Raw genomic sequence first — 14946 nt, 5'->3', positions numbered from 1 at the left:
AACCAGATCATAAAACCAGTTACGGTTGGTAACTAAATGCTCGATACGAACCGTAACTCAGTTACGGTTGGTAACCAAATGCTCGATACGAACCGTAACTAAGTTACGGTTCGTAAACTAAAATGGTTATCAACCGTAACTGAAGAAAATTCTCAGATATAAGAACATACGGTTGGTAGTTGAACTATTACCAACAGTAACAACATCAAAATCTCCAATTACGGTTCGTAATAGAGTTAAAATCAACCGTAACTCACATAAACCCAGAAATTTCAATTTTCATCTAAAACCCTAATTTTTGATAGAAATTAAACTTAAATCGAACAAAATAAACTAAACCGTAATTGGGTTTTTCAAAACATACTTCATATAAGTCATTACACTACGCTTGATTAGTTTTCGAATCGTCGATTGATCGAAGATGATGAAATTTTGAGTTTTAATAGAGGTTACGGTTGATGGGAGGAGGAGAAGAGAAGAGGAAAGAAAACAAATTTTCAATTTAGTTTTGATTTAGGTTAAAAAATGGGGAGGATGATATAGTCAATTTACATCCCCTTTAGGACATCCTCTAACCAACTAAAGGGACATTACTATCACACTGCCGCCCCTCTAATAAAACATGCCGCCCCTGGGCTCTTTAACCAAAGCTAGAACTAGTGAAGCTGGGAACTTGGTTGCCGTTATCGACCAACTTAGTAAGTTTTCTAGACGAGATGTTAATTTTGCTAAGTTTGTCATAGCTTTAAATCTAAAGTTCCTTTCCTTCTTTTTCTTTTATTACTAAGAGCAAAGTCTATGGTAGTCTCCAAATGGAGACTAACTTACTCAAATGAACGAGGAGGACTTAATCAAATGAACGAGAGAATCCACTACGGATAAATAGAAAGCAGACACCACACGGAAGACAGTCTCTCGTGTAGCAAAAATAAATAAATTGGAAATTGAAATAGATGGAGGAATGTCTCCCGTCCAAAAAAAATTCATCTAAATGGGCGATTGTCCCCCATTTGGTGCAAAAAAGAATTCTACACGGGAAATAGCTTTACTTTTTCCTGACGGGGATTCGTCCCCCGTCTAGAGTTAACTACAGACCGCTCTTTCATTTGAACGAGTGCTCGAAAATCTTGGGGTTGGACGTGGGGTGAAAGACCCCCACAGTAGGGTCTAACTTGATCAAAAGGGTAGTCGCCTTCATCATTTGATTGAGTAACACTACTCATAACCCTTGCTCTACAAAACACATCATTCATTTTATTTTATTTTATTTTATTTTGATGGTTAGTACAACTGTTAGTTGTGGCTCCTAAATACTACTAGCAATTACAAGGTTTAGGGTCCAAATCCTTATCTCCTCCCAAGGGAGGGAGTATGAGAACCATCAAGTGGATCAGCACATCATTCCCTCCTTACAAGACTTGCAAAAAAAAAAAAAGGAAAGATACCTAATTATCCTTAATACATTACTTTCTAGCTCGACGAGCAAGCTGGTCAACTAAATGGTTTTTAACATGCTTAACATAAACAACTTTAAAACTACTATTACCAGATAACAATAGTCTACCAAGACATCGTTGCACCTCCAACTGATATTTTTACAATCTTCATTCATATAATTCACCATTTGGAGACAATCACTAACCAAAAGAACCTTGGACAGATTCATCTCTTGAGCACAAGAGATAGCCAAAATAAGAACAGTCGCCTCGGCACTAACCGCTTATGGAATCGTTCCAAAGTCTGCACGAGAACCCTTTATTTTACCTGCATTATCACACCAAATTATCCCTAGACCCATATTAAAATTCTTGGATCAACCATCTATGAACACAAAATGATCTACAAAATTAATGGAAGTCTTAATTCCTTTCCTATCTACTTGGACGGAAAAGGAAGGAGCTATATATGTGTGTGTGTTTATCATTCTTCTAGCTTCAAGAATAATCTTATCCAGATTAATAGAAGTATAATCTAAAGTTCCTAAAATTGCCAACATGTGATGTCACTAATATTCATTCAACTTGGGAGTTCCTTTATTGGTGCACAAAAATAAAATTAACTCATTTTTTTATCTGTTGGATAATTTTGAAACAAAATTAGCTACGTGGAATATAAATTTTTTAAGCTCAGCGGAATAAAATATTCAAAACCAGACTATATTGGGAACTATATCTGACCTCCATTTGGTTGTATTCCCAATGCCAGAGAACTTGACTGAAAAAATGAATCATATTCAAAAGAAATTTCAGTGGGGTAAACAAGAGTACGAAAGGAGTCTGGTATTTATAAAAATCTTGGTGTTCCAGTATTTTTGAGAATTTACAGGTGGGGGTAACTTTGATAGTAAGGAATATTGTCACCCATATTATTAGTAAATGGAAAATGTGTTGAAGTACTGCTCGGTCGAACTCGCTAGTTTTGTTATCTCAAGATTGTTTTGAATGTTAGTTAATTGCACAAAATTATATATTGATTTCTAGCTTAATAAAGTCAAGCCTCTGGCTAGGATTCGAGTGTGGTAGTTGAGTATCAGACATCACTGAATAACCCTCGAAGATTGAAGACGTAATAAAAAATGCCGACATTGGTGAGAATATCATCAACAAAGGGTATGTGAAGACTGACCTATCGCATTTACTCACGACATTTACCATTCTATCTTATGAGACTATGTTGTATGATTTTAGCAGATTTAACATTGCATATAAGAAATTTTGAGTCCAGGCTTTCCTTGATAAATTTCTCGAAATATGATTCAAGCGATGGATGTTCTTAGTTCCTTAACAATCTTGATTAAGAATAATTCATTGTTGAAGAACTATTTTTGTTTCAAGTTGATCATTTGGAAATTGCCCAAGCAATCGCATATTGTGTATGATTATTGGGAATGTTTCAAATTTTATTAAGAGAGTTTTGAAAACCGTATGGAGCAAGGTACGCATACCCTGATTCGATATGTAGGTGAGCCAATTGGAATATAGGTAATGGTTTGTCCTATCTTAACACCGAGGCCTGATGGGTTCATTTGACTCAGTTATGGGGAAAACTTCTCATAAGTGTGCTCGGACGGAAGCAATCACATGATGAGTGATCTCTCAGGAAGCTGTTGTTTGATGACTGCAGTAGGTGTCGTTAAAAATCCCTCACTGTTGGATAATCGCAGTGGGTAAGTTGGAACATTATTGTTGATAGTTAGGATACAACTAGGGACGGGTCGCTTGTGCTCGGGTGGGAGAGTATGTTGAGTGGTTATGACGAATAATGGTCTCATAAGAGATAATAAGCGTCTACATAAATACCGAGGCCTTTTCATCACAATTAGCTCCAAAGTTGGCAGAAAGTCTGTAGTTAAGCTTATTCGTGCGTGAGCGATCCATGGATGGGTGACCTCTCAGGAATCTTCTGCTGAATAATCACAACGGTTGAAAATCGCACTCTGTCGCTAAATGGGGACAATATCGGTGGAGGGTCGGGGAATTACATGCATACCTAAGTCAATCCAAAATTCTGCAAACTAGATATGAGTTTGAGAATGGGGGAAGGTACACATACCTGGTATGCATACCCCTTGGATATGACTTCACGAACTAGCATAGGTACGCATACTTTTTGAGGATGACTTCTTGAACTCCTCGAGTATGCTTAACTACCCAGTTCTTATATAACAGAAGATCACGAACTGCTTCACTACTATGTTCACCTTTGCTACAACTCTCAAAGACACTTTTAAGATAATTTTATTCACAAAATCTTTTAGGCTTTTGGATTATGATGCAAATCTTGAGTGTTATTGAACACCACTTATGCTTGAAAGTTCAAAATGCATACTCACCACCATGAACTATCATTGTGCAATATTCCAGAACCTTTGACCATAATACATATTCTTTTGTGTAGTTTCAAGGAAGACATCTCACATGTTTACGTGGATTCCTAATAAGAAGTTCATATATAAACTGAGAAAGTTTTGCTTGAATTCCAGCAACCCTAGATTGAATTAAGAGCTACTTGGAGAACTGAAAATATATAAAGCGGGAGACTCTTGCAACATGATTTTCTGTCACTCTTGTGTCCTAATTGCTAAGCTAGAGTCTTCCTCTAAAACCTAGGTTTCCTTTGAGAAACATAATTAGGTTACGATATTGAAGACTTCACTTAAGAATTCGTGAAGCCCGGACAGACTATCCTTTACTTGATAGTTTTTGTATCTGGATTTTTTTTTATTGATCTTTGAGGTTTTCATTATCCTAGATCAGGAACAAGATAAATAGAAATCCCAAAGTTCTCTTCGGCTTATGATTTCTCAAGATAGATGTCTGACTCTTCTTTGGTTTGTTTGGATTGTTCTTGAGAGGTGGTTAAGAATCCAGGTTTCTCAGCTAACTGAGTGTAAATTACCAAATTTGTGAGGTTTGCTGGACTTCGTCCGTTGCAAACAAATTTCCAAACCTAGATTTAAAAATCAAAAGGGAAATCAATTAGGCTTGTCTGTTAGAGGAAGATATGGAAGCAACAATTGTTGAATCTATGACAAATTGGAAGAGGAATCTCTAATACAAGCTCTGGTCTTTAACCAGATCCAGCTAGAGGAAAGTATGGGCCACAATCTTAATCCATGAAAGTATTCACTAAGATTGAAGTTACTTTTGGGTTATAAAGGACGTCAATTAAGAAAATCAAGTGCGTAGAAACTAGCAAGGTTCAAGAGACGTAAGGAACGCGACTGCAGCTGAATTACTTGGAGGGTTAATTCGGTCTCAGCTACATTTTAGTCTGAAGAAATATTATATTTTTAAGATACAAATTATCTCATTTATTTTCTAGAGTTGAAGTTGATATTCTAGGCAGTTACATTTAATGTAAAGTTCTTGCAAGAAATATTATATTTTTAGTAATTTGTATTGAGCTTGTATATATCATGCATATTAGATTATGCTCCTTCATATTTCAGATTTGATAATGTTGATGGTGGATTTTCGACGAAGGCTAAAATTATTGTTTTGTATATTTCTGACCCGGCTTCAGAAGAATATATGAAGTTCATATTTTATAATTTAGACATGTAAACTCTTTTTAGGATGATCTCTGACTGATCATATAGCCTCTTCAGAGTATAAATATGCAAGGAAAATATTAAAGTATCAAATAAGCTTTCAATATTCTGCATATATCCACAATTCGGTGCAGAACCTTAATGATTGGATGCCTCCTAGATATATTAGCCACTGGTATAGAGTGGTAACGTCTTTATGATGTCACTGGTGTTGTTAGGAATTCTCCTCTAGGTGTTCCTTGACTATATAGAACGAGTATGATGCTTCTACCATCTCATACATTGGTTCTCGAATCATTTTAATGCTCCTAGACAGATTGTCTGCTAGTATATAGCGACTAATTAATTAGTTAATTCTAGTGTTATTTCATCTATTGAATTCCTATAAGAAATGTTATTTTCACCACAGTATTTTATTACTTCAATCCACGGCTTTTACCAACTGAATTTCGTAGATTAATAATGAATATTCTCCTTTCGGGCATACGGGCCACCACCGAGTAAGCCCTGAAAAAATGGCATGTGCGTATTTAGTAATAATGCACGAACTAGCATCCAAGAGCATGGACGAACGAGGATATGGAAAATTCATCAAAGGAGTAGAGAGAAAATAATAAAAGAAAATGAGGCGCGAGACCACCAGCCGACCATGTCGCTGGTGCCATGGTCGGTCCCTTACCTTTTACTTTTTATTTTATTTTATTATTACTTCCTTGATTCATGACTCCCTTAATTCATGACTTTCTCATTCAAGCAAACTCTTGGTTTTCCATATCTTATCAAATATTTCTCAATCCACCATATTCACAAAGCCCCCGTAACCACTAGGTCTTTACACTATGTAATATATTTAGATATTATTATTTTAATATTTCTAAAATTCTTTGCCGTTCAAAAAATTCTACTTCCTCATTCGAGCAAAGTCAAGAGTTGCTGTCAAGATCAAACTCTTTTGAAATATAAAATAATGCTCGAATAACCATCAAAAAATACCAAATTTTCAGAGTGGACAGCCATCGACATAGTGGCCCGTGCACAACCGCCGGTCCCACCTATTTATTAATTAGTTATTTGATTAATCTCCATATGATGTATCCTCCATATGGTGAATCCTTCAATTGGACAATCCTTCATACACCTCCTAGCCAGTCTCACCACAACCAATGGTACGTGCCCATACCTGTCGGTGGGTTGGTCTCTACCCATATTGGACGATCCCCCATCTCCTAGATCCCTCACTTCTTAAATTAGGGTTTCATCTAAGTATAATCCTAACTAGGTCTGAATATTTTTGTATTGATCCAGTTATCAATATTTTAATTGAATATTTAAAGTTCGGTCCTGCTACCAACATTTTTGTTGGTCGACCATCCAATTGGTCGATCATCCAATTGGTCTATCATATAATATATACCAATATAATAACATTGTGATCTCTCTGCTTCACCATTCGATGACTCATGACATGGTAGATCGAGATGTGTATTTTATAATAACTCAGCAATATCTGATTTCCTGTCAAAAGCTTGACATATCAAATACATATTAGTCAATAATCGATCTAACAATCTCAACATGACTATGTTCATCAATCCACATCGTTCGAGTATCATCGTTGTATTACCTGGCAGGATGATATATAACAATTATCAATAATTCATCACATTCAACATCTAAGGATTATTGTTGTATCAACGTACACTTTATGATCAATTCATCATAATGATGAGTCACCGAGCATATCACATTTGTCATTGATAATTATGCTCGACTCATCAAGCTAAGACTCACGGTCTAGCCAAGTCAACGATTGACGAACTAAATACACATATGCAAAGCAGACTTCACATGAGACATCAATCATGTCACATGGGAGATATTCATTATGGCTTTGGTCTGGCGGCTCACACCACGTGCGATCTAGCAATATATCAATGATAATAAATGTGAGTAAGTCGTGTTAGCAGTAGAAGGAGTAAATGAATTAGTGGATGGACGATAAACCAAGTATTCCTCGCAATGCGAACTGGTTCAATCATGATTTCCCGCTTCTCACTCTTCCGCTCCTCCTCAACTGACACACTTACTGGAGATCCATGTATTAACCACTTATGTAATAAATAGGTTCCTCAACCTATGATATGTACAACTTAGAAAAAACCTAGACTTATCATAACTAAACAAGAAACCTAACTTACAACAGTCCATCATTATTAGAAAGCTTTTCTGTCGGTCAAACACGGAGAATTCAACACATACACAATCCATCAATTACCATCGATCTCACATTCTCAGCTTCCCTCTCTAAAGATCGACCCTTATCCTTCTTTTATGACCGAATTAACTCTGGAACGACCATTTCTTGGTTAGGACGGAGTCTTACATATTGATCTCTCGAACTCAAAGCACTCCCGTGCAGTGCATCTACTAAAGGTTTTGGACGGTTTGCTTAATCGAGGATCCGTCTACTCCACAACTTTTCACTTTTACTCAAAAACCAATAAATCATTTTACCCATGAACAGATAGGTTTTTGCATCTAAATTGAGCTTATATTCATGAAATTTACTCCCTCCATTTCAAAATGACTGTCCTCTACTCCGTTCTCGTCAGTTTCAAAATTGTGTCCAGCTTCCGTTTATAGTCATATTTTTCAATAAACTCTCTAATATACCCTTAAATTTTTATATTCCATAAATTTTAATCGATGAGACCCAATTTAAAACATTAAATAAATTTATATAATTAAGGAAACATATATATTATTTATTCCTTTTAAAAGAAAATATATTTGACTCCAAAAATTAAATTCCTAAAATAGTTTATACTCCATAAGTATTTTTTCATCTCTATAATCTTTTAAGTGGTTTTTATTACTAGCTAACATTTTTATTAAAATAAAATTGGTAAGTAACTAAGGGTGGTCAAGTAAAATACTATGGTCACCTTAATATTTTGACAAAGTCAAAGCGGACTGTCTTTTTGAAACGGAGGGAGTAATATTTATCGCTGCTCAAGGCTCAACTTCAGATTTCGTCTTTGATTTGGAGCTTTAATTGAGATTGTTCTCTTGTTATCAAGTGACTTACTCTAAATGAGAGCTATTGAAATAGATATTAGTACTTGTTACTTACATGCCATAAAATGTAACAGACTTAAATCAAGTATATTCATATGAGCAATTTTAGATGCTTAAATGTAAATCAATGTAAAGATATGACTACAGATGTCAACTGAGACGCAATAAGCTTCAAGAGCTGGAAAAACTTAGTTTCTGTGTATTAAAGATGGGATTTGGCCTATGAGTCATGATGGATTTGATTTTTCTTTTAGCAAAACTGGTGCTAAGGTTTTTACAACAATCACAAAGCGTATAAGAAATTTCAGATCATGCATAATGGATCATAGGCATATAGTTTGATGCATTCAAATATAATGGATCATATCCATATTATACGCCTTAAAAGTTCAATCTGGACTAAAATATCATCTTTTAGCTTCATAAGCTGGTGACAAGGTTTCGAGTTGAGAAGCTCTCATATAAGATATACTATTCAATATGCTCAAGCATGCATTCAAGTGTGATTTTGTGTTGTATTAGAGCTTTAATAGCATGTTATTTTGAGACAAGCTGGATATTAACCATGCATAAAAGCATCATTTATAAGCAGTTAGAGATTGTGATATTTAGAGTATTCAATATTAACTGTAAATCAACGTAAAAATATGACCATGGATGTCAATTGAGACACAATAAGCTTTCAAGAGTTGGCAAAACTTAGTTTGTATATATGTATTAACGATGGGATTTGGCCTATGAGTCAAGCTCGATTTGATTTTTATTTTAAAAAAACTAGTGTTAAGGTTGTTATAACAATCACAAATTGTATAAGAAATTTCAGATCATGAATAATGGATCACAGGAATATAGTTTGATGCATTTATAATATAGTGGATCATATGGATATTGTATATCTTAAAAGTTCAATCTGAACTAATATGTCATCTCTTTGATTCATAAGTTGGTGATAAGGTTTCGAGCTGAGATACTCTCATATAAGATTCATTACTGAAAGTGTTGTTAGGTAAATTATTGAAAGTAAAGAACACAAAGATTTACGTGGTTCGATCTTAAAGATTTACGTCCATGGTGGTTTAGGTTACCGAGAGTTTACATTCTATCTCATGATAGATAAAGTGTGGAGAAGAAGATCCATCCCTTGTCTTTGCAAGGAGGTTACCTTTTGGCGGTTACCAAATAATAATAGTTAAATTATAGTTTTATGCTCGACATTCTTTTTCAGACCTCAGCTTCCTCATCATGGTTCCAGGTCTTCACTTGGTACGGTTGAACTCAGGTCTTCACTTGGTTTGTCTGAACTCAAGTTTCCATTAGTCAGCTAAAAACAAGTTTTCTCCAACAAATTTTATGTTCTTTCTCAGTTCTCAACACTTGAACTCTCCAGCTGCCAATTATTAGTAGATATTATATTTTGTCATCTACAACAGAAACAAGTCATACTTCCAACATATATAATAACGATTCACCCAGCATCATCAAGTTACTAATCACAAAATGAGCCTCTGAATACCTATGGGCACAACCACATCGAACCGCATTAGTTCTAGGAATCTTCTCAACAGTTCACAACAACAACCATCGTGCTACTCACTATACTGCTTCTATGGGTTGGACTCCTCAACCACCAAGTATCCTTAAACTAAACTGCAATGGAGCGTATAAAAACAACCCAAGTATATATGAAGCTGGAGCAGTGTTGCACAATGAATAAGGAAAGGTTCACTATGATATAGCAGAACCATTAGGTTATACTTCAACAATTATGGCAGAAATGAGGGGAATGCTAGCTGGAATTTACCAGGCTTTCCTAATGAACATCACTTCACTCATCATTGAATCAAATTCATTGTTACTCATGCACTTCATCACCACCAACCACTCCACCATGGCACATTCAACCGCTCATTCATAAAATCAAAGAGTTGTTACAACAAATAACACACTTAGTGATTTTTCACGTGTACAAAGAAGTAAACGAACTAGCTTTAGAAAACGTTGTTGCTAACAAGGCTCACGCACTCGGTTACTCCGCAATGAAACACATTTAACTAGACAGGTATCCTCAATTTATTAATAGTCTCGTAATTCGAGACCAACTTGGCCTGACTATCCAACGTTTCTTACTCTCGCTTAAATTTAGTTTCAAAAAAACAACTACTCATGTTAGTACTTTTAGTTTTATTTTGAAATTTGTTCCTAATGTTATTGAAGTCCTTGTGATCTCTAATTCATCATGAACGAATAAAACTTTATAAGATTTATAAAAAAGATATGTCTTTAGAAAATAAAAAAGATCAAATTTATGTTTTAGGAAATAATATTGTTTCCTAAGAAAAACAGATTTATGTTATTTTTTTTTATGTTTTTTTAATATATTTTTTAATATTATTTTTAAGAAACAATGGTTTATAAATATAATTTTCTTTTATCTATGTTTTTTTTTCTTGTTCCCATTTTCGGTAATCAAATAATCGTATAGACGAAGTCACCAAAATTTGCACTGCTTTCCAAATCCTCAAAAAAAAAAAAAAATCCAAGGAAAGTAGGAAAAAAAAAGCACTCCTTCTGGACAAGCCGGCATTTTGACAGTTGGTCTCTTGATCATTTTTGTTTTGGGTAAAATTTATGGGGAATATATCTAAGAGATCAGTTTTTAGATTAACAGTAGATAAATCTAGAAAGTTCAATTATTAAGTGAAGATGAGGTGGAACCAAACCCAACGTGCGTATGTATGTGCTCTCATCACCTTACATTTAAATTTATTTAAGACTACAAAGTACAAACAAAGATCAAAGGTAATTATAATCGCATTGGATTGTTTCTTTGACCGCAAACTGTTAGACGAATAAGGATTATGCAATCACATTAATATTAGGCTCAATTTTCACATCTCTATTTGTACTTTAATGCAATGCGAAATGTGAATGCAAGGAAGTAGGGGTACCTCTTCTTATAAAAGATAGAACACAAAACCAAGATAACATATTCAAGTTTGACAGACCACAAAATCCCATATGTCTGCCCTCAAAACTATAAAAACATAGGGTTATTCAAATCATGTTTGGACGGTGAATTTGTGCACCATGATATGGTACTTGGAACGCTGCAAAACCAGATTATTTGTACAAGAGATGCGATTACTGAAACCATCATTTGTTTGTTGTCTCCCTAAATACTCATGGGCCAGCTTAAAGGTACCGATATAATAATTCCTTGGTGAGTGTTGTTTCCCACTCTAATTGGAATTTTCCTAGAGAAACTGTATAGTAACGGTGGACCAAAAGGAAAATAATATAAAAGAACAAGTTTTAATCTCCCATGAAAAGAGTCAAATGAAATCGTCTGCAATTTGAGGGGAAAGAAAGACAATCGTCTGCCATGATCAAAAAAACTTTTTTGGGTCAATGTTGGATACAATTTGCAGTATCTTTCAAAAGTTGAATGGTGTTTTGGTGTTCAAGAATTTAGAAAGAAACCTTTTCTGTCTACTGGGCATACACTGTAATGTCACCGACTCACCATGGAAATAATCATATCCTCTAGAGTTGGGGGAAATAAGCAAGAGTTCGAGGATACATGTGAACAACACTGGCAGCATCCGGAGGTTTACAATTTCGAGGAGTTCTAGCAAACATCTCTAGAAAGGAAAATTATTAGGAATAATGATACTGTTTGTCAAAGTCAAAGATTATTGACTTTGACATTCTTAGAAGTCAGTGGTCATTGATTTAGTCATGTTATTCAGACACATTAAAGATGTCCAAAATACTATTATCTGTGTATCAGTTTTATTATCATTAAATATCATTTCTCTTTCTCTCCATCATTTTTATTTTACAATCTTTGCTTTCTTGATTATCATGATGGTTGAGGGTAAAAACTGGTTCTGCTGTTTTTGGTAAATTTGGGTGTGTTGATGAGAAGCGAATTCAAACCCTAAACAATGCACTGCACGGGAGTACTTTTAGATTCGAGAGATTAATCTGTAAGACTCTGGCCTAAACTAAGAAATGGTCGTTCCAGATTCAATTCGGTCTCACAGTGAAGCAGAAGGGGTTGATCTTAGGGAGGGAAGCGAAGAATTGTTTGATATCAGAATGTTGAATTATGTAGGTGTGGTTGTTTATGACTTGTATCAGAATGTGGAACTGGCTTGCAGAATGTAAGCTATCAGTTCTTGGTGTTTTCTGGATACTTGTGTTGATAACACTTGTCTTCTTCTTGTTGTCGAAATAGGTTGAAAACCTATTTATACAAGTCATTTGAGCGCAACCTTGATCTCGTAGGAAGTGAATAAGATTAAGTAGTGGGGTTGTGTAAGAGGTGGTGATCATCACGTGGTCACGCCTTCACCCACTACTCTCATCGTTGTTAACCGTTCGTCCATTCCTGACACGTTCTCGTAATGGGCCTGTTGCACGCCGCACGCTGTAAACCGCCAGACCAATACCCCAGTAAGTATCCCCCAGTTTGTGACACGTTTGATGTCTCGAGTAAGTGGGTCAAGTCGTGGGACTAGCTTCAAAGAATAGCGTATGGCGCTATTAGATTAAACAACTGAGTTGTTTATGAGGCCGATATTCATAAAATATCGTATATATTCAATGCATGTGAAGCATCGCTTTTAAGCAAGCAGCTCAAAATAATCGATGTGCATGAAACATCGTTGTTTTAGAGCTCGATTGAATAAGTCGCGGATTAGAGCGTCTTAAAATAGCAGCATGTACGACCACCTTTGGGTGACCGTTTGAGGGCCGCATGGATGAGACACAATTTGGTCGATCGCTCCCTGTGAGAGAGAGGTGGCCAGTGATCATTGAGGTATCTCATTGATCGCCTAATATTTGATCCAAGCCGTCCGACCAAGCTAGCGCAGTTGGACGGACGAGATGGTTTGCGGCAGATGTTTTCCGCCATTGATATAATTTGGGGTTTAGGGGTCATGCAGCCATCCCTATTTTGGCCATTCGAATCAAAACACAGGGCGTTTATTCGAACGGGCCAAATGGGCATGTGTGAAGACGAGCCGATAGTGAGTGTGTTGACATCTCCTGGGTCATCTAAAATCGGATCTAAGCCACTCAAATCGGCTGGCAAAGATGAGCGGTCACGATCAATTTGTGACAGAAGTGTGTTGCCGCAAAGGGTTTTCGAACAGCGCGTTCACGCTACTTTGGGACGACGATTTGATGCGCTTTGGTCTTGCTATGAGTAAGGCGTTCGACCACGTGTGGAGTTGGTTCGATGGTGAACGCGTTGGCATCTCCTTGATCGTTTGAAAAGCAATCTAAGCCATCCAACTAGGATGGCGAAGTTGGACGGACACGATTGATTTGCGGCAGTTGTATAACGTCACTTATTGAATTTATGGTTTTAAAGGCTGCGCGATCACCCTTCTTTGGGCGTGTGATTCAACGCGTTTCTGGTTTGCAGTGGGCAGGTCGATCGACCAAGAATGTAGTTAGGTCTTTGGTGATCACACTAGTACCCTTTCGATCATTCGAGGGAAGATCTAAGACATCCAACTAGGCTGGAAAAGTTGGAAGGATGTGATGCATTTGAGACCGCTTTGGTCGGTCTCAGCTCGTTTGAGCTCTTCTTAAACAACACGATCACCCATGTTAGGGTTGATCGTTCAAAGCGATATGGATGTATTAGATGAAAACCGTTCGGCTAGGGAGTTAGTGGGCCCGCCGGTGGTCATCGTGATGATTGCCTAATTCCGTTAGGAGTAGGCCAGGCCTATTGAATTCGCGCGGCCAAATCGTGAGGCTGTGATTATTTTTGATACTGATATTAATAGTCTAGATTTTACTTAAGGAATTTAAGCGTGTTCGATCGAGCTATCTTAAAAGCGCGTCGAAATTCTCTTTGTTCAGAGAGTGATGCATCCTGTGTGAGTACTTCCATGCGGATCTCAATACTGGCACTTCGGGAGATTCATGCTACTCTGCTAAGAGTGAACACTTAATCATCACGTCATGTCAATAATTAGAATGAACACTTAATCGTCATGTCATGTCAATAATGAGAGTCAATAATATAATATAGGATATTTAATAAGTATCAATAGCAAACTAGAAAATACAAATGTCAGAGTGAAACTGAACAACACTTCAGTTTCAATGTCTTTTTTTCAGAAACAATTACGATCTTACCACCAAAAGGTTTACTGACATTCACACACAAAAGGTATTTCTCCATTTACTGGGTGAAATCAGTGAAACATTATGTTGCTTGATAGTAATAGAAATTGGGCAAACGGAAAATTCATTAAGAATTTCTATCAAACAGTTCGTAGACCCTCTTCCAGTTTCCATATTCGAGTTAATACAAGATTAGTGTATGTACACCTTTTCTCATCCACCACGTGTACAGAAAGAGACACGTGGAAGGCATGCAAAACAAGATATCAAAACATGATAACAAGCATCTCATCAGAAGATGCCACCGGTCAGCAGATCTGGCGGTCAGCGACAGAGGATCACAGAGGTATAATGGCTCAGAGGAGCACCAGATAATACCCCTTGGGTGTTAATACACCCAATCCCGAGGAAGGTCCCAGATCAACGGCTGAGAGGAAGTTTGACTGACAGATGTGACCAGACAAAGAGACACTTGCCTGACACGAGCAGACATCCATCTACCCGCATTAAATACCAAAGAGATATACACGTGTCAATCAGCTCGTGGAAGAGGCGAGGATAATCCTTCGTATTCAAGCTCAGGCCGCAACATATGCCGAAGACCGCTGCGTAATGGGAACAAAGCACAAGAAGATAAGATTACAACGGCACCTCAGAAGTAGGAC

Source organism: Papaver somniferum, chromosome 4 (genome assembly GCF_003573695.1).
Source record: "Papaver somniferum cultivar HN1 chromosome 4, ASM357369v1, whole genome shotgun sequence".
NCBI classification, from domain to species: Eukaryota; Viridiplantae; Streptophyta; class Magnoliopsida; order Ranunculales; family Papaveraceae; genus Papaver; species Papaver somniferum.
The sequence above is the reverse complement of the archived record's forward strand: the minus strand, read 5'-3'. Positions refer to the sequence as shown.